Here is a 24,385-nt window from a genome sequence, read left to right as displayed (position 1 = left end):
TTGATCGATGGCATTATAGACTATAAGAGAGTCCTTAGTGGTGGCATCATTAGATATATCACATCAAAATGTATATGTGGCCGTATTAATCTTACTATGTACTGATAAGATCACTATTGTGGAGGCATCACCGCTGTATAGGATCACATGTCAGTATACAGAGCGGTATGGATTGCTGGCATCATTAGTGAATGAAATAATATTTCACTTTATGGGACATTATTAATTGGCGTTTGGAGTGTAATATAGTATGTCAGGCTGTATTAATTGGAGGCAATTTTTCTCTGCTGTGTGGGGTATTACATGGCATCACTAATGTATGGGATTGTATTACGGTACATAGAACATTGTTAATTGGCAATATCACCAGTATGAGGAGACTTGACTAATTAGTAGTATCAGAATATTATGACATATAAATTGGCAGCAATGGATATATTTGGTGGAGGTATCACTATTGTACAATGATGTGGCATACTATTGCAGTATATATGATAGCAATAGAGTGCAGTATACAAGATGTGTGCCATATATAGTATATGAGGGGACAAATGCTGACATCACTAGTTTCTACAATTTTGTCACATTCTGTACAATGGGCATATTTGGTGGCACATTAGTGTATACATTGTAGTAATATCACATTCGGTATGGGGGAATGATTGGGGAAATCACTAATGTTTATATTAATGTCACATACTATATGACAGGACTAACTGATGGCACGACTAGTTGTATAGAAATATGACTTCCTATATAAGGGGACAGTTGGTGACATCACTAGTGTTTAAGGTCTTGTCACATTCTATGTGATGAAAATAATTGGTGGCATCAGTAGTGTGTAGACATATATTACATTCTGTATGGGGGAAAGACTGATGACATCACTAGAGTTTATATTAATATCATATTCTATACAGAAGATACGGTATATTGATGACATCACTAATGTCTATATTAATATCACATTCAATACAGGAGAAAGATTGATGACATCACTAATGTTTATATCACTATCACATTCTATATTGGGGAAAGATTGATGACATCACTAATGTTTCAATCAATATCACATTCTCTATGGAGGAAATATTGATGACATCACTAATGTTTATATCACTATCACATTCTATAAGGGAGAAAGATTGATGATGTCACTAGTGTTTATATTAATATCATATTCTCTATGAGGGAAATATTGATCACATCACTAGTGTTTATATCAATATCACATTCTCTATGGGGGAAAGATTGATGACATCACTAGTGTTTATATTAATATCTTATTCTATATGGGAGAAAGATTGATGACATCACTAGTGTTTATATTAATATCTTATTTTATATGGGGGAAAGATTGATGACATCACTAGTGTTTATATTAATATCTTATTTTATATGGGGGAAAGATTGATGACATCACTAGTGTTTATATTAATATCATATTCTATATGGGGGAAAGATTGATGACATCACCAGTGTTTATATTAATATCATATTCTATATGGGGGAAAGATTGATGACATCACTAGTGTTTATATTAATATCATATTCTATATTGGGGGAAAGATTGATGACATCATTAGTGTTTATATTAATATCTTATTCTATATTGGGGGAAAGATTGATGACATCACCAGTGTTTATATTAATATCATATTCTATATGAGGGAAAGATTGATGACATCACTGGTGTTTATATTAATATCGTATTCCATATGGGGGAAAGATTGATGACATCACTAGTGTTTATATTAATATCACATTTTCTATGGGGGAAAGATTGGTGAAATCACAAGTGTTTATAGTAATAAGATGGTTGTGTAGTAATTTCACCTTCTATATAAGGAGACAATTGGTGACATCATTACTGTTTTCAGTCATGTCACATTCTATTTCATGAATATAAGTGGTGACATCACTAGTGTGTACACTATAGTAATATCACATTCTGCACAGGGGGGAAAGAGTGGTGACATCACTAGGGTTTACATTAACATCACATTCTATATGACAGGACTAATTGGTGGCACCTAGTTGTGTAGTAATTTCAGCTTCTATATAAGGGCACAATTGGTGATGTCACTAGTATTTACAGTCATTTCACATTCTATGTGATAACAGGGGGCATCATCAGTGTGTAATCTGTAGTAATAGCTCACTCCACATAAAGGAAACAAGTGGTGACATCCCTAGTGTTTATATTAATATCATACTCTACATGACAGTAGTACTTTTGGGTGACATTACTATTTGTGTAGTAGTATCACCTCCTATATGATACTAGTGTGTTATTATTAATACTGTATATACTTTACCAGTCTTTTTCTGGGTCTTTTTAGTATTCTTTTTATTTCCATTGCTGTTTACATGTCTTTACCGTACTTTTGCCTCTTCCGTCTAATAATCTGCTTTCTATAACCGTTTACCTTGATTACAGATGAGGGATTCCTTCCAGTTGTCTGGGTCTGATATATATAGAGAGACCTGTGGTGTCTTTGATCTGTAATATGTTATGATGCCTCTATCTCGCTGCTGGAGATGTCTTTTCTCGGTAGAGGAAGTTTCTTCTGATTTCCATGTGTTTCTACTTTGTGTTACGTGGTTTTTATTTACTTATTTTTTTTGTAAGATGATAGCAGTATGTGCTTGGTTGTGTATGCAGCTCAGGCAGTGGAAATTGGGCACGGCCTGGGAGATTGGGCAGCTGTTGTGGTTGTTCTGTAGGATCTCGAAGAGGCGTGGGCGAAGTGGTGAGGAATGGATGCCAGTCTTACAGCTTCTTATGTGAAGCGTCTCCTTCTTCTCCCTCATTAGTAGTCTCAGCTGTTAGTAGTAGGTGAAATCCCAATTCACCACTTAATGATGTTGTCGATTTGTCTGTTTTGCATTATCTTTTACACATTGTCCCTGTAGACGCCACTTTCTGCTTCCACGACGGCCTGGTAGAAGAGCTCAAACATCTGTTTCTATGAGTTGGATGTTTCGACACGGCTAAAATGTATCTCAGTATTTGCAGATCATAAAATTCCCAGTGTGCAGTTCACGAGAAGGAAAATGTGAATGAGGAGTACAGATGGAGCAACCTGCTGTTAGAAGGGAGCAAAAATCTTGGCCTTGTCAAAGTGGTGGCAGAGCTCAGAACGTAGATGATTATTGGATCGATGATTTAATGGTATGGGCACTCATGACGTTTCTACTATGGAGCAGAAGATTAACCTTGTAGGAACATGAACGCAAACATGAACATACCCAACATTGGGCTGCTTCATTATCTTTAAAGGAGTTGTCTACATGTTTTTGAGAAACAGTGGCACTATTGTACATGACCATTGTCTAGTATTGCAGCTCAGACCTACTCAGGATCCATTAAAGGCGTATCCCATCGCCTACATTTCTTGGCATATCTTGAGACTCGACTTGATACTGTCAGTGGAGGAATGACCAGGCATCTTCCTCCTGTCTTTTCTATGAGAGAACCACTCTCGGACTTCTCTTTCAGCAGCTTATTTCAAGGAGGACAAAATGATCGGCCATTGGAAAGCAAACAAGCTGGATCCTCCTCTCCCCCAATATCGTTTGCTTTGGGTAAAGTCGGGAGAAATGGCCGGGCATCTTCCTCCTGTCTTCTCTGAGAGAACCACTGTCAGACTTCTCTGGCAGCAGCTTATTTCATGGAGGACAAAGTGATTGGCCATTGGAAAGCTAACAAGCTGGATTCTTCTCTCCCCCAACATCATTTGTCAGGAGAGAGTCGGGAGGAATGGCTGGGCATCTTCCTCCTGTCTTCTCTATGAGAGAACCACTGTCGGACTTCTCTCACAGCAGCTTATTTCACACAGGACAAAATGATCGGCCATTGGAAGGCCAACAAGCTGGATACTCCGCTCCCCAGCATCATTTGTTAGGGGAGAGTTGGGAGGAATGGCCGGGCATCTTCCTCCTGTCTTCTCTGAGAGAACCACTGTCAGACTTCTCTTTCAGCAGCTTATTTCATGGAGGACAAAATGATCGGCCATTGGAAAGCCAACATGCTTGATCCTCCTCTCCCCCAACATCATCTGTCAGGGGAGAGTCAGGAGGAATGGCTGGGCATCTTCCTCCTGTCTTCTCTATGAGAGAGCTGCTGTCGGACTTCTCTGGCAGCAGCTTATTTCATAGAGGACAAAATGATCGGTCATTGGAAAGCCAATAAGCTGTATCCTCCTCTCCTCCAACATCATTTGTCAGGGGAGAGTCGGGAGGAATGGCCGGGCATCTTCCTCCTGTCTTCTCTATCAGAGAGCTGCTGTCGGACTTCTCTGGCAGCAGGTTATTTCATGGAGGACAAAATGATCGGCCATTGAAAAGCCAATAAGCTGGATCCTCCTCTTCCCCAACATCATTTGTCAGGGTAAAGTTGGGAAGCCCCAAGAAATTAGACTGTTGGCTGATCCTGATGGTATTGTCATGTTCAGCCATTTGTAATCTAATGTGTATGAGGGCCTTAAAGGGGTATTCCCATCTCCAAGATCCTATCCCAATAAGTAGTAGGTGTAATAATAATATTAGCAAATACCCCTAATTAGCAATGTAGTATAGTTTTCCTAATATAGCCATGTCTCTTACCTCATGTGCAGGGCATTGCATCTTAGGTATCCATAATCACTAAGAGTGCGTCTTGCACTTGAAACGCGATGATGTGATGTTTGCTGTTATTATGCACTTTATAGAAATAAAAAAAAAACTCGTATGTTTTGAGCTGGATTTTCAGATTATCTTTATTCATGGTTACGTCTACTCATTTAGTGACAGTTAGTTGCTCATGGTCATAGATACCTAAGCTGCAATGCCCTGCACATGAGATAAAAGACATGACTATATCAGGAGAACTATACTACATTTGTACTTGGAGGTATGTGCTAATATTATTATTATGCCTGCTACCTATTGGGATAAGATCTTGGAGATGGGAATACCCCTTTAAAGAGGAACTTTGACTTGATTTTATAATTTATACTGAGTACTTCCTCAAATTGGTGCTGCTCCACAGATTCTGGAAAAGTTTTTTTTTTTTTCTGTTACCTTCCGTTACAAAGATATGGCCTCCTGGATAAAAAGATGCAAGTTTTCCCTTCAACAACTGGGCATGTGCCACAGAACGTCTCTGTGGGTGTGGCTGTGTTTTGATTGGCCAGCATCAGACGAGAAAAAAAGCCAACTCCCACATAGCAGTTCTTGTTAGTTGCTAGTTAGTTTACATCTTTATTTCCAAGGGGCATTACTTTGGAACAGAGGGTCAAAGAAGAAAAAGAAAAACTGTTCCAGAATCAGTGGAGCAGTGGCAATTGGAGGATGTACTTTGTATAAATTAAAAAATTCAGTGACAAATCCTCTTTAAACATAAGAGAAACACATCTGAATAAGATGAAATATACAAGGTATATACGTGATGCAGGCTTAGTAAGGGCTAAGCCCATAATAGAGATGATCATTATGTTGTCAATTTCCATGTTATCATTCTTCCGCCTAATCTGATGTTGACAGGAAAGAGTAGCTGGAGGTTACTGAGAACCACGACATTGACAATGCCAGAGGACGGTGATTAGGTTATTTCCATGACCAAGAAAGGCAGGACAATCTGATCTACAGAAGAGCCGCGACCCTTAACCACTAGTAGAGGGCTGGCTGGACCCAGATCTTTATATTCCCCCATTATTATGAATTGAAGTCACCCGAAGACACATCTGACGTAGCTTTCCTATGATACTGCTTCTCATTGATTTGCAGTAATTACTGTTGGATAGCCTTCGTGATTTCTTAAGCTCAGGCTTTATATTAGGTTTTACTCTTGGTGACTCTTGCATCTAAATATCTTATCGTACATATACCATGTTCTTTGCTTTCTGAATATTCCTGTATGTATTGGTTTCTACCTCAATGGACACTTATATACCGTACTTGTCCATATGAAGCCATTCTAGAGCTACTCCAATTGTCCCCATTAGGTGTTTTTCACGCTTGGTTCTTGGCTTCCATTAAATACATATTAAAGAACAGTTTCCGACATATACATTTTATACATACTTTCCAACTTTTGGTGATGCTAGTGACACGGAGGCGAAGGTACCACCACTAGGAAGAGTTCAATTATGGTACAGGAGGTGAGGGTGCAGAAATAGGGACTAGCTTTATTAATGAAGTGGAAATGTATTCATAAGTCAACAGTGAAGAATGGTTTGGCAACAGTATGGTTAAGAAACACGATAGGTTCTAGCTGGTCAGCACCAACACAGTGTCGCCCAGCTAATACAAGTGTCAATAGAAAGGTAAACTCTACGAGAAGACTTTATTTAGAACTACGCTGCACTAACAACCTAACTGGCCTCTGCTACATGGCCCACGCAACTACCATGCTTCTGACTACAGAACTAAACCTTATCGGGTGTGCACATCGGTAAAGGGACTCACGAGAACGAGTTCACTCCCAGGAGCGCGATGCTCGGATGTCCCGTCGGTGCGCACTTTGCTTTGAGGCCAGGTGGAAACTTCTCCTCTTCCACAGACTTTAGGTTCTTTGATTCTTCTGGACAGTGTCTCTTCTCTTTTACAGGATCGCCAACCTCAGGAGCTTCCTAGCAGTCCGATACTGGCTTGGCATCTACCAGGCCTCTACCATAGTCTGGCTCACAGTATCTCTTTCATAGCCTGGCACTGCGCTTTTCTCCCAACCGACGTTATCAGACAGATCTCAGGTGATGTCTCTTCTCTCATGGTCTCAGGTGACCCAACTTCTCCTGTTCCCGCCCTAAGCTCTTCTCCCGCTCTTTCTCTCCTTCCCACAATTTTTGGCCAGAGTTAGTCCAGCCATCCAGTTCAGAGGGAAGCACCAACTCTGCCGGCTAGTCCACAAAACACTGAACACGGGGGAGCACCATGTCTTACAGTCACAGCGTGCTAATCCATATGTGGGTACAACACCCCTACACTAGTGTTGGGCAAGGTTTTGCACTTCTATGCTAGGGGTCCTGATATCTTGCATAATACTTTTGTCTGGGAGATCACGGGAGGTTTTGGCAGTACCTCTTTCACAAGTCCAAGAGGTCGCACCCTTTTCCAGGAGCTTTGTACACATTTCTGAAGGATTGGCAAAAATGGTTTACCTGTAACTCACAGAATTGCCATAAATTTAGAAATCCCATGGAAGTGAGTTGAAAGAGTAGGATGTACATGGCTATCTTTCCAGTTCTGGAAATGCAAAACAGGGTCCTTTTCTTGAAAAGTAAATATGGACCTCTAGTATCTGTTGGCGCAGTTATATAACAGTGTCACCTGCTCGGTGGTATACAGTAGTGTGGCTCTGCTATGTAATATTACCTCTAGTCACTGCACCATGAAGTCATGGCTATTATAGCTGATCTCTGAGGTTGCAGATCCTACGGAGGGGGCGAGGTTGAAAAGGGCAGCTAGGATTCTGCTTAGTCAGCACCTGATGAGCCCACCCTGTCATCACCTGGCACGCACAATGCAGCATGGACAAATTTATAAAAAGTTAACAGGCAGGCAGCTTAGCGGCAGAGAGTCTAGTGACCACTAACTGTGTGATCGGGCAACAGAAGAGCAATGATAAACAGATACTTCATAGCTTAAATATCCAATACTGTAGAACGGGCTTTAATGTCTCCTGAGATGAGACATCCCTGAGTCATCCCTGTTCTGGTGACAGTGCACTGATAAACTGTGCCACAATCATTTCTCAATGTTCTGCAATGCATGGGCAGATCACAGGTTTAGCCAAGTCCTGTTACCTTTAATGCCCCGGTTTGCTGCATTGTCCCTCAAAATTGTGACTGTTGGCCAACATTGGCCTAATTCGATATTCTATGTCTTCTAAAATTGTAATCCTCAGTGATGACATAGACACCCGTCTAGTTACAATGCGACCCATCTGTTGGCCCATCAGTAACCAATGGTAGAGTAGCAGCCTCTGAATGTAAACTATTCACTTTCAGCAAACCGAGATCTTGTAAATGGTGACAGTCTTATAACCTTTCCTATATAACTATTTAAAGGATATCCTTAAATGTGTGATTAGTTGAAGCCCTAGCGTAAAGACCCCCACTTATCAAGTGATCAAGGGCTTCCTGACCCTAAGATGGGTGACAGAATTGAACAAAAAAGCCTCGCTCTGCCCTGGTCTGGCATCTAGTCTGATCCTTCATGGAATCTGGGTGTCACACGGAGTTTTGCTCAAAACTCGCTGAGTGTCATGGCGGCAACAGACGCTGTTCACACCACAGATTCTGACACTCCACACTATGGTTTCACTGGTGCTTTTGGGTTGACCAGCTGTGTGCTCATTAATGGTCAGGCCAGCAAGAGTTAATCTCTGCTAGTCTGCTGGTTGCCACTAGGATCCCATGTTGTTAGAAACCTATCACATTTATTCTCCCCCTTTTTAAGATGGTGGAATCTGTCTTCCCATGCTGACTATAGCCTAGTGTTGTGTTGGTCTGTGTGCTGGTGTGTCCCAGTCCTGCTGGTGATTATATTGTGCAGTGCTTGGAGTTGTTGTGGAATTCTCGTATCATCTTGTTGTTTCCTCCCTGCTCTTATTTTCCCACTAACCTCTTATTGTCTTATACCTTTGTGTGAGCTGTCCCGGCCTCTAAGTGGGGGGTAGGTGGGAGGGGGCATAAGATCAGGTCTGGTCAGGAGCAGGGCCAAGAAGGCAGCTAAGACATCTCCACCTTCAGGGGTATCTTTGAAATCAGGGATAGCCAGGGCCTTCAGAGCCTGAGGGCCAGTCTAAGAGCCTCGGTTCCCTGCTAAACCCTTAGTCACACCATGACACTGAGCTAAGTAAGCCTTCACTTTTCTGCTTGGCATCAATCGGTCAGGCATTCTGGGTACCTTTTGTGTTTACTAGGTCCCGTGACGTCATGACGTTGTGTTACTAAACAGGTTGTGATATCACAAGAAACACTCCATACCGATGATGGCGGACACAAAAGTGAAAACTAGCCTTGGGCAAATCTTTATTTTCAACTCTACTGGTACTGTCCACCAAAAGAAGGAATTCATAGGTTCCATGTGTGAAGTATAGGCAAGTAAAGGGGATGGCTTTGCTATTAAAATAACTAGTCATCCGCCTTCTTCGCACAATGCCCTGGTCATGTGTGCCGAATTCAGAAAAAACTGTCCTGTGTTAGAGACTGTCCTCAGATCTGAAATATATGAGTTAATGGGGTTGTCTTTCCGCTGGATAGGCAACAATTGGTAGAATGGGGAATTTTTATCCCCGGCTGTGAACTACTGTCCCCATTATAAAATGGAGCAGGAAGTCAGCATGTGCATTCACGGCCACCATTGAATTCATTGTCTACGAGGCTGCCGGAAACGTCGAGGGCAGTACTTGGCGGTCCCATAGAAAATAAATGGAGCCACCATTGAAAATTGTTACCGATATAAATGTTCCCTGTTTTGCCAATTGTTGGTGATCCTAGAGGTCGGACCCCTTCAGTCTTTAGTGGGAACTAGAGCGGAGACCTGTGCCCTCCTTAGACTACGGGACCCCCGCACATAGAAGAAACTTCGCTCTGATGGAAGATCTCTATCCGCAGTTCAATAGCCAAAGAATTGCCTCCCAGAGGCCTACCATTGTAATCCACTGACACATCAAAATGATATCTGAGACGTTGAGAAACTGGAAAACCCCTTTTACATTTGGTATTATTCATAGAAACGCTCGCACACCACAGGAAATTGTATATGTCAATTTCAAGAAAGTTTCCACAGATATTTCCAAGCCGTAGCACATAAGTATTCCTCATCACATGTAAGAAATATCATTGAGCGTGTTGGTTCAGGCTGAAGCCTAGACTAATTTAGCAAAGGGACTAATTAATTATATTTTGGGGGGGAGTGGGGGATCGCGCATTAAATAGAAACACAGCAGAATTGTGGAGCCGCTGCCTCTCTGCCTGACTGCCAGGACACAGACGAGCCGCCAGTTCTGGTGCATATTTTCGGAAAGCCACAGGTCTTTGGGACGGAGTCAGCTGCAGACTTCTGGTTTTCAGTTCAGTTAACCCTTTGCCATGAATCATTTTTTCTTCACTGCATCATTGAAAGTCGAAATTAACCAGGGCTCCATAGTAATTAATGGCAAGTCGCTCTGGATTCCGGGAATTTCATAGCAGTGTTGGCAAATCGTTGCACAAGAAATACTCTGATGTGATACAAATGGAAACAAATATATAATGGCTCATTGTGAGTCACAAAATTTCCCCTAATATTACTTAAATTTCCTTGTTATCCTTTTTATTTAGCTTTAAAGAGATAGTAAATTCCTTAATATGTTAAAAATGTCTATAGGAAACTCCCTGATTGTGTGCTGTACGAAGCTCCTCAGGGGCGTATACATACTGAAAAGGTCAAGAGGTTAATCCCACCCCTGCTTTTCAGTGATAAATACATTATAGAATTTTTAGCTGTAGCTGCCAGTAGAGGGAGCTAAATAAAATTATATATATATATATACTGCTTCTATTGAATATATAATGGGGGTACAACTGGCACTATGTTGGGAAACACTCTGCTGGTACTAGTATTAGAGAGGGTACTCAGCAGGATCTCTACTGGTCAAGATAGGTGCTCAGTGGGATCTCTACTGGTTGAGATAGGTACTCAGCGGTATCGTTACTGGTTGAGATGGGTGCTCAGTGGGATCTCTACTGGTTGAGATTGTTGCTCAGTGGGATCTCTACTGGTTGAGATAGGTGCTCAGCAGGATCTTTACTGGTTGAGAAGGGTTCTCAACGGGATCTCTACCGATCGAGATGGGTGCTCAGCGGGATCTCTACTGGTTGAGATAAGTGTTCAGTGGGATCTCTACTGGTCGAGATAGGTGCTCAGTGGGATCTCTACTGGTCGAGATAGGTGCTCAGTGGGAGCTCTACTGGTCGAGATAGGTGCTCAGTTGGATCTCTACTGGTCGAGATGGGTGCTCAGTGGGATCTCTACTGGTCAAGATGGTTGCTCAGTGGGATCTTTACTGATCAAAATGGGTGCTCAGCGGGATCTCTACTGGTCAAGATGGGTGCTCAACAGGATCTCTACTATTCAAGATGAGTGCCCAACAGGATCTCAACTGGGTGACATAGGTGTTCAGTGGGATCTCTACTGGTTGAGATAGGTGCTCAGTGGTATCTCTACTGGTTGAGATAGGTGTTCAGTTGGATCTCTACTGGTCGATATCAGTGCTCAACAGGATCTCAACTGGGTGAGATAGGTGTTCAGTGGGATTTCTATTGATCGAGATAGGTGCTCAACAGGATCTCTACTGTGTGAAATGGGTGCTCAGTGGGATCTCTACTGGTCAAGATAGGTGCTCAGCAGGATCTCAACTGGCTGAGATGGGTGCTCAGCAGGATCTCTACTGACTGAGATGGCACTTTTATTTAGGTTATATGATGGCGATATTGCATACTAACATTTCAATATCTGATTTAAGCCTTGATTCCAATATCGCCCGTAAACATTTATACATTCTTATACCTCCCATTTAATTTAATATTCAATATGCAGGATTGTAGTGGCATGTCCAGAGTCTTGGCAAGTATGCTATCATTACTGGTAAGCGGGCTTTACACGCTGTGATATCGGTACCGATATCGCTAGCGTGCGTACCTGCCCCCATCTGTTGTGCGACACGGGCAAATCGCTTCCCGTGCCGCACAACATCGCCCAGACCCGTCACACGTACTTACCTGCCCGGCGACGTCGCTGTGACCGGCGAACCGCCTCCTTTCTAAGGGGGCGGTTCGTTCAGCGTCACAGCGACGTCACAGCTGCGTCACTGAACCGCCGCCCAATAGAAGCGGAGGGGAGGAGATGAGCGGGACGTAACATCCCGCCCACCTCCTTCCTTCCGCATAGCGGCCGGGAGGCAGGTAAGAAGAGGTTCCTCGTTCCTGCGGTGTCACACATAGCGATGTGTGCTGCCACAGGAACGAGGAACAACTTAGTTACTGCTGCAATAACGATTTTTGAGAATGGACCCCCATGTCACCGATGACCGATTTTGCACGTTTTTGCGACGATACAAAATCACTAATAGGTGTCACACGCAACGGCATCGCTAATGCGGCCGGATGTGCGTCACAAAATCTGTGACCCCAACGACTTCGCATTAGCGATGTCTTAGCATGTAAAGCCCCCTGTAGTCATTACATTTCTATTGCATTTACACACTATAGAGCAGTATTATCTTTTTGCGGAATATAACAGCATCAGTAATGTGTACAATATGGCAGTATTGTCCAGGTATACTGTATGTAGCCATATATTTAGGAGACACTGTGTGAAGTAGATGATCCAGGACTCTAGGAAAGCTCCATACCCAGCCCTGTGAGAATAATGATGGTCATATTCTTTGATTCAGAGCATATCAGTCACTGAAAACCAGAATAGAAATTTTTACACGGTTAGAGGGGTATATTCACGGACTTACTAATGATAAGATATGATTGATTACAATGGACCTTAATGTGGATCTTCTATTAGATCTCACAATATAAATAGCATACATTATTAAATAGATTACTTATACTTCATGAGGCTTGTATGTTTACTTTGAAAGTCCATATCAGAATGCCTGTATATAAAGGTTACACTCCATCTCTGCCCACGTAGTCTGATTGACTGGCCTGAAGTGTCCCCCCTAATTGCTGTTGTTGCATTTCCACTTACTTAGCCTGATCGACAGCTTCTAAGTGACCCTCCTCCCTTCTGCTGCTGAATATTTTCTCTCCTACCCTAACTTACAGCTCCTCAATATCTATCTTCCCTGCTGCTGAATCTCAGTTCACCTAGTCTGATTGACAACTTCTCAGTGATCCTCCTCCCTCCTGCTGAATCTATTCTCTACTAACCTGACTGACAACTGCTCAGTGTCCCTTTTCCCTGTTGCTGAATCTCCCCTCATGTAGACTAATTGACAGCTTCTCTGTGATTCTGCTCCCTGCTGCTGAATCTTTTGTGTCCTAACCTGACTGACAGCTCCTCAGTGACCCTCCTCCCTGCTGCTGAACCTATCCTCTACTAGCGTGACTGAAAACTGCTCAGTATCTCTCCTCCCTGTTGCTGAATCTCTGTTCACCTAGCCTGATTGATAGCTTCTCAGTGACCCTCCTCACTGATGCTGACTCTTTTCCTTCCTAGGCTGACTCACAGCTCCTCAGTATCCCTCTTCCCTGCTGCTGATGTGACGCCCTGGCACAGCCAGGGTGTCACAGAAAGAGTTAATCCTCCTTGGTAATCTGATCTCACACGGTGCAGCATGACAAAGCACAGCCCCCAGTGTAAGGGAAAAGCAGAGGAGAGGGGAGGGGCTGGAGCAGAGAGTGTGTGGAGGGCAGACAGGACGGAAGTCTGAAGTGTAGCTCCCGGCTGGGAGTGAAGCGTTCTCCAAAAGGGCCGGGGCAGGCCGTAGTGAGGAAGGGGCCAGAACAGGTAGCCGGAGCCGGGCGGTGGCCCCTCGGTACCTGGGTACCCGGATCACTACAGGGGAGTGATTCCCCGTCCCCGGCTGAGGAGAAAGAGGAAGAGAGAGAGGAGAAAAAGGCACTTTGCTGCAGGGAAGGAAACAACAAGGGCTGCTGCACCGTGTGTGGGACTCTAACACCCCCGTACCGGAGGCCGCGGACACCGGCAATTCTTAGTTCACCAGTGACTCCGTGTGACTTTCTTGTGAGTACACCCGTGCCCTCGGGCACCGCACTGCAGCACTGTGCCCTGCCCCCTGCTTACTCCATCACTGGGCCCCGGGGCAACCAACCCCCCTACCCACGGAGGGGACATAACAACTACGCTGCTCCCTGTCATCGCTCCCGGGATCCCCTTCCAGAGCAGCGGTGGTGCTACACATCACCACAACCGTGGGTGGCGTCACGGACAATATCCCCACACCCAAATACCCCTTTTACTGTGGAGCCTGGGATCACAGACCGGGTCACGCCACCGTGATACCCGCAGAAGTGACTCTGTGGCCCGGATCTGAGTACCCCTGGTCCCCGGGCGAAACATTTGGCGTCACGAACAGGATCGAACCCATCCAGTCACCTGGAGGAAGTGCGCCTTGCCCCGTCCGTCAGCGGCGTCCCGCTGAGGAAAAATCCAGAAGTCCGCCATTTTAGCCGCCACTTTAGGCGCCAAAAACAACAGCTTGGCGCCTTCTTCTCCGAGCGGCGGGCGCGAAAAAGAGGCTCCGCCCCCTGAGAACGCGGGCGGAAGTGAAGCTCCGGAGGACCGGAAGCGAAAGAGAAACTTTAAAGTTGCTGGAAGGACTGCTCCCGAGTACCAAGGGGGAGCAGTAGGAAGGAACCGCAGCTTATGTGACAAGGACTGTAAAGGCAGGGACGCCAGGACTCTGCCAGCATTTGGTTCCTGGAAGAGGCCGCCGCAGCGATGCACCGAGCCGTTACCCCTGTTACCGGTAGCGGAGCCCGCAGCGCCTGTTGGGGAGGACCCAGACCTGGGGTCCCCAGGCCTCACCTTTGTCACCACCCTGCCACCGGCCCCGGCAGTCCGCCCGGCCGCGACGGAGATGACGACGGCTCCGGCAGTCCGCCCGGCCGCAACGGCAGCGAAGTACCGGTCCCGTTGACCAACCTGGAACCGTTTCTGGACTGGGGTCAAGGGGTGCTGCCTGGGTTTTAGGGGCAGCACCAAGGCTAGGTTGTTTGGGTGGGTGACTGAAGGACCCGTTACACAGTTATTATTAAAAGTGTTATTTGTTGTTGCAACGTTGAAGCAATGTGCATCCCGCTGTGGGAAGATTGAAAATGTTTAAAATGTTTTATTCCTTTTCCAGTTTTAATAAATGTCGGTGCCTAGCCGGCCCGAGGACGGGCCGTGTTTTACCAAGGGGGTGTGTGACGCCCTGGCACAGCCAGGGTGTCACAGAAAGAGTTAATCCTCCTTGGTAATCTGATCTCACACGGTGCAGCATGACAAAGCACAGCCCCCAGTGTAAGGGAAAAGCAGAGGAGAGGGGAGGGGCTGGAGCAGAGAGTGTGTGGAGGGCAGACAGGACGGAAGTCTGAAGTGTAGCTCCCGGCTGGGAGTGAAGCGTTCTCCAAAAGGGCCGGGGCAGGCCGTAGTGAGGAAGGGGCCAGAACAGGTAGCCGGAGCCGGGCGGTGGCCCCTCGGTACCTGGGTACCCGGATCACTACAGGGGAGTGATTCCCCGTCCCCGGCTGAGGAGAAAGAGGAAGAGAAAGAGGAGAAAAAGGCACTTTGCTGCAGGGAAGGAAACAACAAGGGCTGCTGCACCGTGTGTGGGACTCTAACACCCCCGTACCGGAGGCCGCGGACACCGGCAATTCTTAGTTCACCAGTGACTCCGTGTGACTTTCTTGTGAGTACACCCGTGCCCTCGGGCACCGCACTGCAGCACTGTGCCCTGCCCCCTGCTTACTCCATCACTGGGCCCCGGGGCAACCAACCCCCCTACCCACGGAGGGGACATAACAACTACGCTGCTCCCTGTCATCGCTCCCGGGATCCCCTTCCAGAGCAGCGGTGGTGCTACACATCACCACAACCGTGGGTGGCGTCACGGACAATATCCCCACACCCAAATACCCCTTTTACTGTGGAGCCTGGGATCACAGACCGGGTCACGCCACCGTGATACCCGCAGAAGTGACTCTGTGGCCCGGATCTGAGTATCCCTGGTCCCCGGGCGAAACACTGACTCTCCTCTCACCTAGCCTGATTGACAGTTTCTCAGTGACCCTCCTCCCTACTGCTGCTGAATGTTTTCTCTCCTAAACTGAATGGCAACTCTTCAGTGTCCTTCTTCCCTGCTGCTGAATCTCCGTTCACCTAGCCTGATTGATAGCTTCTAAGTGACCCTCCTCCTTGGTGCCGAATCTTTTCTCTCCTAGCCTGACTCACAGCTCCTCAGTATCCTAATTCCCTGTTTCTGACTCTCCTCTCACCTAGGCTTTTTGACAGCTTCTCAGTGACCCTCCTCCCTGCTGCTGCTGAATCTTTTCTCTCCTAAACTGACTGGCAACTCTTCAGTGTTCTTCTTCCCTGCTGCTGCTGAATATCCATTCACCTAGGCTGATTGACAGCTTTTCAGTGACCCTCCTCCCTGCTGAATCTTTTCTCTCCTAGCCTGCCTGACAGCTCCTCAGTGTTCCTCTTCTCTGCTGCTGTATATCCGTTCACCTAGGCTGATTGACAGCTTCTCAGTGACCCTCCTCCCTGCTGCTGAATCTTTTCTCTCCTAACTTGCCTGACAGATCCTCAATGTCCCTCCTTCCTGATGAAATCTTACCCTGCTCAGTACAAGCTGCTGTTGTCAGCTAGGTTGGGTGTGTGTAGAAGGAATATGCTTGAACGCTCGATGCTCATCTTAATACCGGGATTATGCAGCCATTCTGGCAAGTATTTCGAGTAAGTACACCAGTCCCATCAGGTCCAAGAGATTTATTTAATAAGGTATGCAAGTTTCTGTTGTGAAATATGGAGACTTTTTTTAGTTCTTTCTATCCTCGTTCAGGTGGGTGTATTGTGGATGTATTTACCTGTAATTGAGCCATTTCCCAGATGTTTTCTGTAAGCCACAGGCAGACAGGTTCTTGTTTGTGCAAGATTGGGAGCCACTAGGTAGTAACCGTCCACATAAAGACGTATTTAACCCATTTCCTGCTGTAATAGCGCATTCAAACGAACGGTAAAGCCAATAAAATCTGTGGAATGTACAGCGGGGTGTGGAATGTGAGTCCTCGGGAGCCCAGACCCATTTTTATGTTGAGAAAAACAAACTTAGACTCCCCTTTTGAAAGCAATACCGCGTTTTCACGTCCAAAAAATAAACACGAAACAGGGTGCAGTAGCTATTGTTACCTGCCGCCTACACCTGCGTCATGTCCTGGTAATTTCATGGCATCGTGTAGCAGAGCCGAATTTGTCATTTCACTGCTTCTGAATTTGTAATTAATGACTCTTTCAAAATCTCTGTTTGCTGTCGGTAAATGGTAATAAAAAGGGGGGGGGGGTAAATTCATTCATTCCGGAATGGTTGCAGAAATGTCTGCCAGTATCTCATCTACCCGAATGGTGCTTGCAAAATCGTAGCAGAAACTAAACTGGATTTTTAAAGGGGTTTTCCAATTTCAATATTTAAAAAAAATGTACTGTGCTTTACTCACTCTTCCCAGGTCCAGCAATGATTTTTTTTTTTGCCTGTGATATTGTTTGCACCTTGACAGCACTACAGCCAATCACTGAACTCAGCAGCTCTGCCCCTTGCTGACAGCACAAGCTTCTGAGCTCACTGATTGGCTGCAGCGCTGTTAATGTGACGTCAGCACTTCAGGTAATAACAGGTATTGGGAGCAAAGGTGGAAATTCTGCTCTGGACCTGGGGAGGGTGAGTAAAGTTCAGTTAGTTTTTCTAAAACAAATTGCAGCCAAGGAACAGGGGTTTCCAAAAGTGGAAAACCCCTTTTTAAAGGGAATCTGTCACCAGGTTTTTGCTACCTCATCTAAGAGTAGCATGATGTAGGCAAAGAGGACCTGAGTTCAATAATGTATCACTTAGATTAGTGGCTACAGTTATTCTCACACAGTGAAAGATTTTAGATTTTGCATGTAGCAGAGCCCAGAGAGCTGCCCCTGTCCACACCAGGCTTTCAGTGTACATTTCCTTAGACAGAAGCTGCTAATCACAGATGGGGACAGAGTCTGACTAGAGTTCACACACTGCTGAGACCCACTAATGATAAAGATAAAAAGCTTATGCTAACATTGCAGGTGAACAAAAAAAGACTGTGAGATAACAGACACAGGACTGAAGTTTTAACTCTTGCAGCATGCTGTCTTCAGATTACATTGCAGAAACCTGCTGACAGAATCCCTTTAAGTCCCAGAGATTTCTTCTTCTTCTCCCTCATAGTTTTATTGTTCTCAGTATAGACAATGCTCTGTGAGCTGAATGCTTTCATTCACTGACAGCAGACTGAGATATTGAAAATGCTGAGAAATGTGTAACAGAAATCTCCAGAACTTTTCATTCTATATATACAGTGTGTATATATATATATATATATATATATATATATATATATATATATATATATATATATATACCGTATATATATAAACTTGAAAACCCCTTTAAGAAGATTTGTTATATTTATTTTTATCAGGTGTAAATGCCGATGTGCTCCGGAATCTGGAATAGTTTTTCTTTTGTTCTTGCGTCTCTCCGTTTGTGAAATATGGCCCTCTCTTTCCTTCATATAATGCTAGTCTTGTTAGCCAAGTAGGCGTGGTTCTCAAGAAGCCCTCCCCTGAGGACAGTTAAGTACCACACCCACTTGTAACAATACTACATTTATATATAGTGGACAAAAGGCCATATCTCAGGACTGGAGAGGCGCAAGAAAAAAAGAAAAACAACGCCGGATTCAGGAAAAAAGCAGCATTTACATCAAGTAAAAAAAAAATATCCATGTTTATGACAAGTAAAAGGTCCCCTTTAATAATGACTTAACAAGCTTATATAAACTACACATTGAAAGGACCCTAATTTTGTCAGCTCTGCTGCATTTGTTTCTCACTGACTGTGAAAGAGCGCACCATTGTTAGAAAGCAGCTGGCAAACTTTAATGATTTTTTTTTACATTTATAAGCTAAAATGTCAGCAGCAAAACCCCTATAATACCCTTCTATTATTGTAAGCGGGTGGGATTACCGGTGTCTCCAACCGGCTCTTTTATCTTGCAGCAAATTGCAGGATTTGGGTTGTGATGTCGGCCATATTTGTTGAGGCCAGTTCTGTTTTTCCTCCCTCTCTTCTTGCACACGCGGCCAATAAAAATACATTGGTTTTGGCCACGACAAAAAAAGGAAAAGAGACGGATATCGAATTAAAATCGTTTGTCTTGAAAGTAACCTAAAATGCGGTATTTTACATTCCTTGCGGCGGAGCTGGAGATTAGCTGAGACAAAGCGAAGCAAGCGGGCTTCTCATGTTCAAGAGGGTCTCGGTTTTCCTTATTCTCTTTCTTTTATTTGAAAAAGTTTGTAAGGTTTAGAAACTGCTGTTGAATATCCGCTCACCTAGTCTGATTGACAGCTTCTCAGTGACCCTCCTCCCTGCTGCTGCTGAATCTTATTTCTCCTAGCCTTACTGACAGCTCCTCAGTGTCCCTCTTACCTGCTTCTGAATCTCCCCTCGCCTGGTCTGATTGACAGCGTCTCAGTAAGCCTCCTCCTTTCTCCTGCTGAATCTTTTTTTACTTAGCCTGACAGACAGCTCCTCAGTGACCCCCTTCCCTGCTGAATCTCCCCGCACCTGGTCTTATTGACAGCTTCTCAGTGACCCTCCTCCCTGCTGCTGCTTAATCTATTCTCTCCTAGCCTGACTAACAGCTCCTCAGTGTCCCTCTTCCCTGCTGCTGAGTCTCCCCTCACTCCCTCCCAACTCTCATTGACAGCTTCTCAGTGACCTTCCTCCCTGCTGCTGAATCTCCCCTCACCTGGTCTGATTGACAGCTTTTCAGTGACCTTCCTCCCTGCTGCTGTTGAATCTATTCTCTTCTAGCCTGACTGACAACTCAGTGTGTCTCTTCCCTGTTGCTGAATCTTCCCTTATATAGCCTGATTAACAGTTTTTCAGTGACCCTCTTTCCTGCTGCTGAATCTTTTCTCTCCTAACCTGACTGAAACCTGTGTCCCTCTTCCCTGCTGCTGAATGTCCCCTCACCTAGCCTGATTGACAGCTTCATAGTGACCCTCCCTGCTACTTCAGAATCTTTTCTCTCCTAGCCTGCCTGACAGCTCCTCAATATCCCTCCTTCCTGATGACATCTCACCCTGCTCAGTACAAGCTGCTGATGTCAGCTAGACTAGGTGTGCATAGAAGGAATATGCTTGAACTCTCGATCTCTCATAAAATACTCGTCTTAATACCGGTATTATGTAGCCATTCTGGCAAGTATTTTCAAGCTTGATTGACAGCTTCTCAGTGACCCTCCTCCCTGCTGCAGCTGAATCTTTTCTCTCCTAAACTGACTGACAGGTCTTAGAACGTTGAGTCGTGTCCAGATTTTCTTCTGCATTTTACAACAATGTTGATGAGATTTTAGAAAGAGAAAACTCTCAGATTTGACATCTACAGTTTATGTTGCAGATATTCATAGCAATTTTCAGAGAAAAATTTGCAGCATTTCCAAAAAGTACAGGCAGTGGCTCAATGGTAGAGCTGCTTCCTACGGACAAAGAGCTCATGAGTTCTAGTTCCGTCCTGGGAAACCAGATGAGAATTTTCAAAAAGGCAGCAAATTTTGACTATGCAATTTTTCCAGAAATTGGACGCACCCTAGGCCATGATAAAACCTAGCGTAACTATTGCTTTTTTTCCTCTTTGTTTTTTTTTTGTTCTGTGTATAACAATTGAAGCAAAAGTGGATGTGATTTCTTCAAAACTCATGACCTCTGTGCTTTTTGTCTTGTTGAATTGTGAGGTTTTTTTGTGCGTTTTTTCTGTATAGGCTTCTATGAAAAAATAAGTATAAAAATTGCAATTACATTTTACATGCCTCCTTTTGGAGAGTCAGGCTGAAGCTGACCATACGGTTTAGCTAGCTGTTGGCCATACGCTAATCGGGACAATAGCTATCCCCAAACCTGCACACTCAGGAAAGAGTAAACGGGTTATACCAAACACTGAAAGTTTTCATGCCCAGACGTAAATGCGCCACTGCTCCATTCATTATCTTTTGGACTACCGGATATAGCTGAGCGCTGTAGTCAACCATTATCAGCAATCCCATAAAGAATAAATGGCGCTCACGCATTTCAGAACCTTGTTTTCAGCATCACTTTGGGTTAAGTTGGTCGGACTACTATGAATTTGAAGTTAGTGCCTACCCTTTAGGTGACAACTTTTATTGTTGCAGATAAAGTGGTTGTCCAGGTAGTAGTATTGATGACATATCGTTAGGATAGGTCATCCACAGTGCTTTTTTTGTAAAAAGATATTTGCTGGTACGCATCTCTGAGACGAGGAGCGGGGGAGAGGGGTGCTGTTAGGCGCCAGCGGCCAAGATTGAGGGCTGGTACTGTCGTTGCTGTCGTGCTGCCGGGAGATCCTGTGCACGGTTTACTACATACTACATACGGTACTGTATGCTGGAGAGAGAGGCAGGGGAGCAGAACTACAAGGCTCAGCATACTCCATCCACTAGTTTATGCAGGAGAGCAGACAGCAGCTGCTGAACTACAAGGCTCAGCATCCTTCAGCCAAGACTGTATGCAGGAGTTTTTTACCCAAAAACGTAAAATGTAAAAAAAAAAAAAAATGACGTGGGCTTTGCCATATTTCTGTATGCTAGCCAGGTACAGCAGGCAGGTACGGGCTGCCCCCAACCCCCAGCTGCCTATTTGTACCCGGCTGAGAACCAAAAATATAGGGAAGCCCTTTTTTTAATTATTTCATGAATTTCATGAAATAATTTAAGAAAAAAAAAAATGACGTGGGCTTCGCACAAATTTTGTGTCCAGCCTGGTACAACTAGGCAGCTGGGGATTGGAATCTGCAGCGCAGAGTGCCCAAGCTTTCTGGGCACCCCTGCTGCGAATTGCAGTCCGCAGCCTCCCCAGAAAATGGCGCTTTCATAGAAGCGCCATATTCTGTTGCTGTGTCCAACTCTTCCAGCGGCCCTGGTGATGGGTGGCTCACTGGGTAATAAGGGGTTAGGGCCAGCTGTATATTATCAACTGGCCCTAAGCCCGAAATTCATGGTGTCACGCCAATATTAGACATGGCCACCATGAATTTCTAGTAAAGATAAAAAAAAACACTGGACAGAGAAAATATTTTTATTAGAAATAAAACACAACACAATTAGTGACTCCATCTTTATTGAAATAAAGAACCCCCCTCCGCAGTAATTCTGGGTCAAGGGTCCCGCGCCGTCCAATCCGGATCCAATATCACCTGATCGGTTTGCTGGAAGGCAAAGCGATCAGATGATGTCAGGTTAAAGGACATGAATCACATGACACATCAGCTGATTGTATAAAAGCCATTTATACAATCAGCTGATTCATCAGTGCAAAAAAAAAACTACTCACCTGTCTGCAAAATCCCGGGACACGACTGATCGCTCCAGGAGCCGCCGGTAATCAGCTGCTGCAGTCACCTCAGAGCATCACCTGATCGCTTACACCAGCTGGGCAGTATAAAGCCGGCCCCACCGCTGGGCTTAGACTGTCAGCTGATGCCGTAGCGTGACTGCATCAGCTGATTACCGGCAGGTCCTGAAGCCGATCAGACGTATCCCGGGAGGCTGCAGACTGGTAAGTGTGAGATTTTTTTTTCTAGTGCTCCCGCTTAGCAGCTGGGAGCGGCCGGTGGTAGCAGGGGGAAGCAGGGGGGGGAGGGTGAGCACTGGGGGATGGGGGGGCGAGTACTGGGGGACCCGATTACCGGCGGCAGGAGCAGCACAGTGATTACAGGGCAGGTGGAAGGGAGCGGAGGTCGTGGGGGGGGGGGTTGAATCGGACGACGGGGGGCAACAGAGGTCGGGGGGGTGGAAGACAGCAGAGGGGAGCAAATACCTTACCGGATGGCAGCAGATCGGGGTGACCGGCCGTGACATCGATCTTCAGCGTCCATGAACATCTTGAAGAGGACGGGCACCCACCGCCCTTCCACATCTGATTGGAGGGATAGCGTCACATGGATGTTAGCTCCAATCAGATCGGGAGGGGGGGGGAGACACAGAGGTCACCCTGCTCCAGCCAATGGCTGATGATATAGCAAATTTACAAATTAGCCATGTGGACAGAGCCAGAGGTGCTTATCCTCAGCGCTCTTCAGATTTTCCGGTACGCCGTACCAGCGCGTACCACCGCAAAAAATGCACTGGTCATCCATATCGGATCAGTGGTGGTTGGGTCTGACATCCCACACCCCTACCGATCGGTTGTTTTTGGCTCTGCTGAGGACCACCATTGTCTTTGTAGCAGACACTTCCTAAACGAGATCAGATCCAGTTCCACGCTATATCATAGGGCGCAGCATTGCAGAGCACAGTATATTATGAGGCATGGCAATGCAGAGCACGGTATATCATGGGGCACGGCATTGCTAAGCACCTCTCCCCTCCCCTTCTGGGTGTTTCCAAAAGGAAAAGCGAGGATGAAATTTAGGGACACAGTGTGGAGCAATTTTGTTGGGGCCTGCAAAGTGATCCTGATATGTCTAAAGTGTCACCAAGGACAGCAGGCATAGTGCTCCACTGTATACTGTGCCCCACTGTATACTATGCCCCATAATATACCATGCTCCACAATGCCGTGTCCCATGATATACCGTGCTCCACAATTCCGCATCCCAGGTGTCTTATGTTCCCACTGCAGAGTCCAACAAACAGCCGGGATTCCTTAGTTGCACAGCCTGTGATGGGCATTGGCTGGTTCTGGCTTCACTGCTCTCCAGTACAGTATGAGTTAATTTTTGCTGGCTTGTGATCATCTGCTGAGAGCTCAGGCTGCTGATTACCATCCTCAGCTGCCTTCACCCTTTATAAGGTTCTGGATTCTGGGTCTGAGTGCCAGATATAGCTACTGCTGCCTCGGTTCCTGTGGTTATCCAGTTCTATGGTGATCTATAAGTTGCAGTGCTGCAGGGTGTGTATTATTTCCTACCCCTTTTACATTGCTCCACAGTTCACATACTGTCCCTCCTTTGTGTTTGAGTGCAGTGTGCATGAGTTTTCATTTACTCTTGTCGGTGCCTATTTGTGGGGTTTTCGTTACTGGGTTTCCGGCCTGCTCCCTGGGTGTGGCAGGAGTAGTATCAGGGCTTGGACAGGAGACAGGGTCACGCTGGTGGCTCGAATCTGGCTACCATCGAGCAGTACCTTTGAGATAAGGGACAGCGCAGTGGCCCTAGTCTAAGTATCAGTCTAGGAGCTCCTGTTCCATTGGTACATACCCCATGACACACGCATTCAGGGCCATGTCTTTCATGTAGCAATCCCGGGTGTCTAAAGTCAATCTCTTGCCCATAAGTACCGCTATGCACCACTCTGCAAAAACATCTGATCGCTTGCCATTCTAACCATTGTTAAGATACTATTCAGGTGTTTCTTATGCGGGCGTCACACGGGATGATAAATCGTGCGATCGCATAAGCGATCGCACCCACCCCCGTCGTTTGTGCGTCACAGGCAATTAGTTGCCTGTGGCGCACAAAGTCGTTAACCCCCCGTCACACGTACTTACCTCCCGGGGGACGTCGCTGTGGGCGGTGAACATCCTCTTCCTGAAGGGGGAGGGACGTTCGGCGTCACAGCGACGTCACAGGGCAGCC

General features: G+C 45.5%; 1 protein-coding gene across 2 annotated transcripts in view; it reads left to right on the top strand.

Moving 5' to 3' along the window:
- SYNPO (synaptopodin) overlaps window positions 1–24,385 on the top strand; it is a 154,027-nt gene that overhangs the window by 90,407 nt on the left and 39,235 nt on the right. The gene's annotated exons all lie outside the window — the stretch shown is intronic.

The sequence above is a fragment of the Anomaloglossus baeobatrachus genome, chromosome 4, assembly GCF_048569485.1.
Source record: "Anomaloglossus baeobatrachus isolate aAnoBae1 chromosome 4, aAnoBae1.hap1, whole genome shotgun sequence".
Lineage (NCBI taxonomy): Eukaryota > Metazoa > Chordata > Amphibia > Anura > Aromobatidae > Anomaloglossus > Anomaloglossus baeobatrachus.
This window is presented reverse-complemented; position numbering and strand designations above follow the sequence as displayed.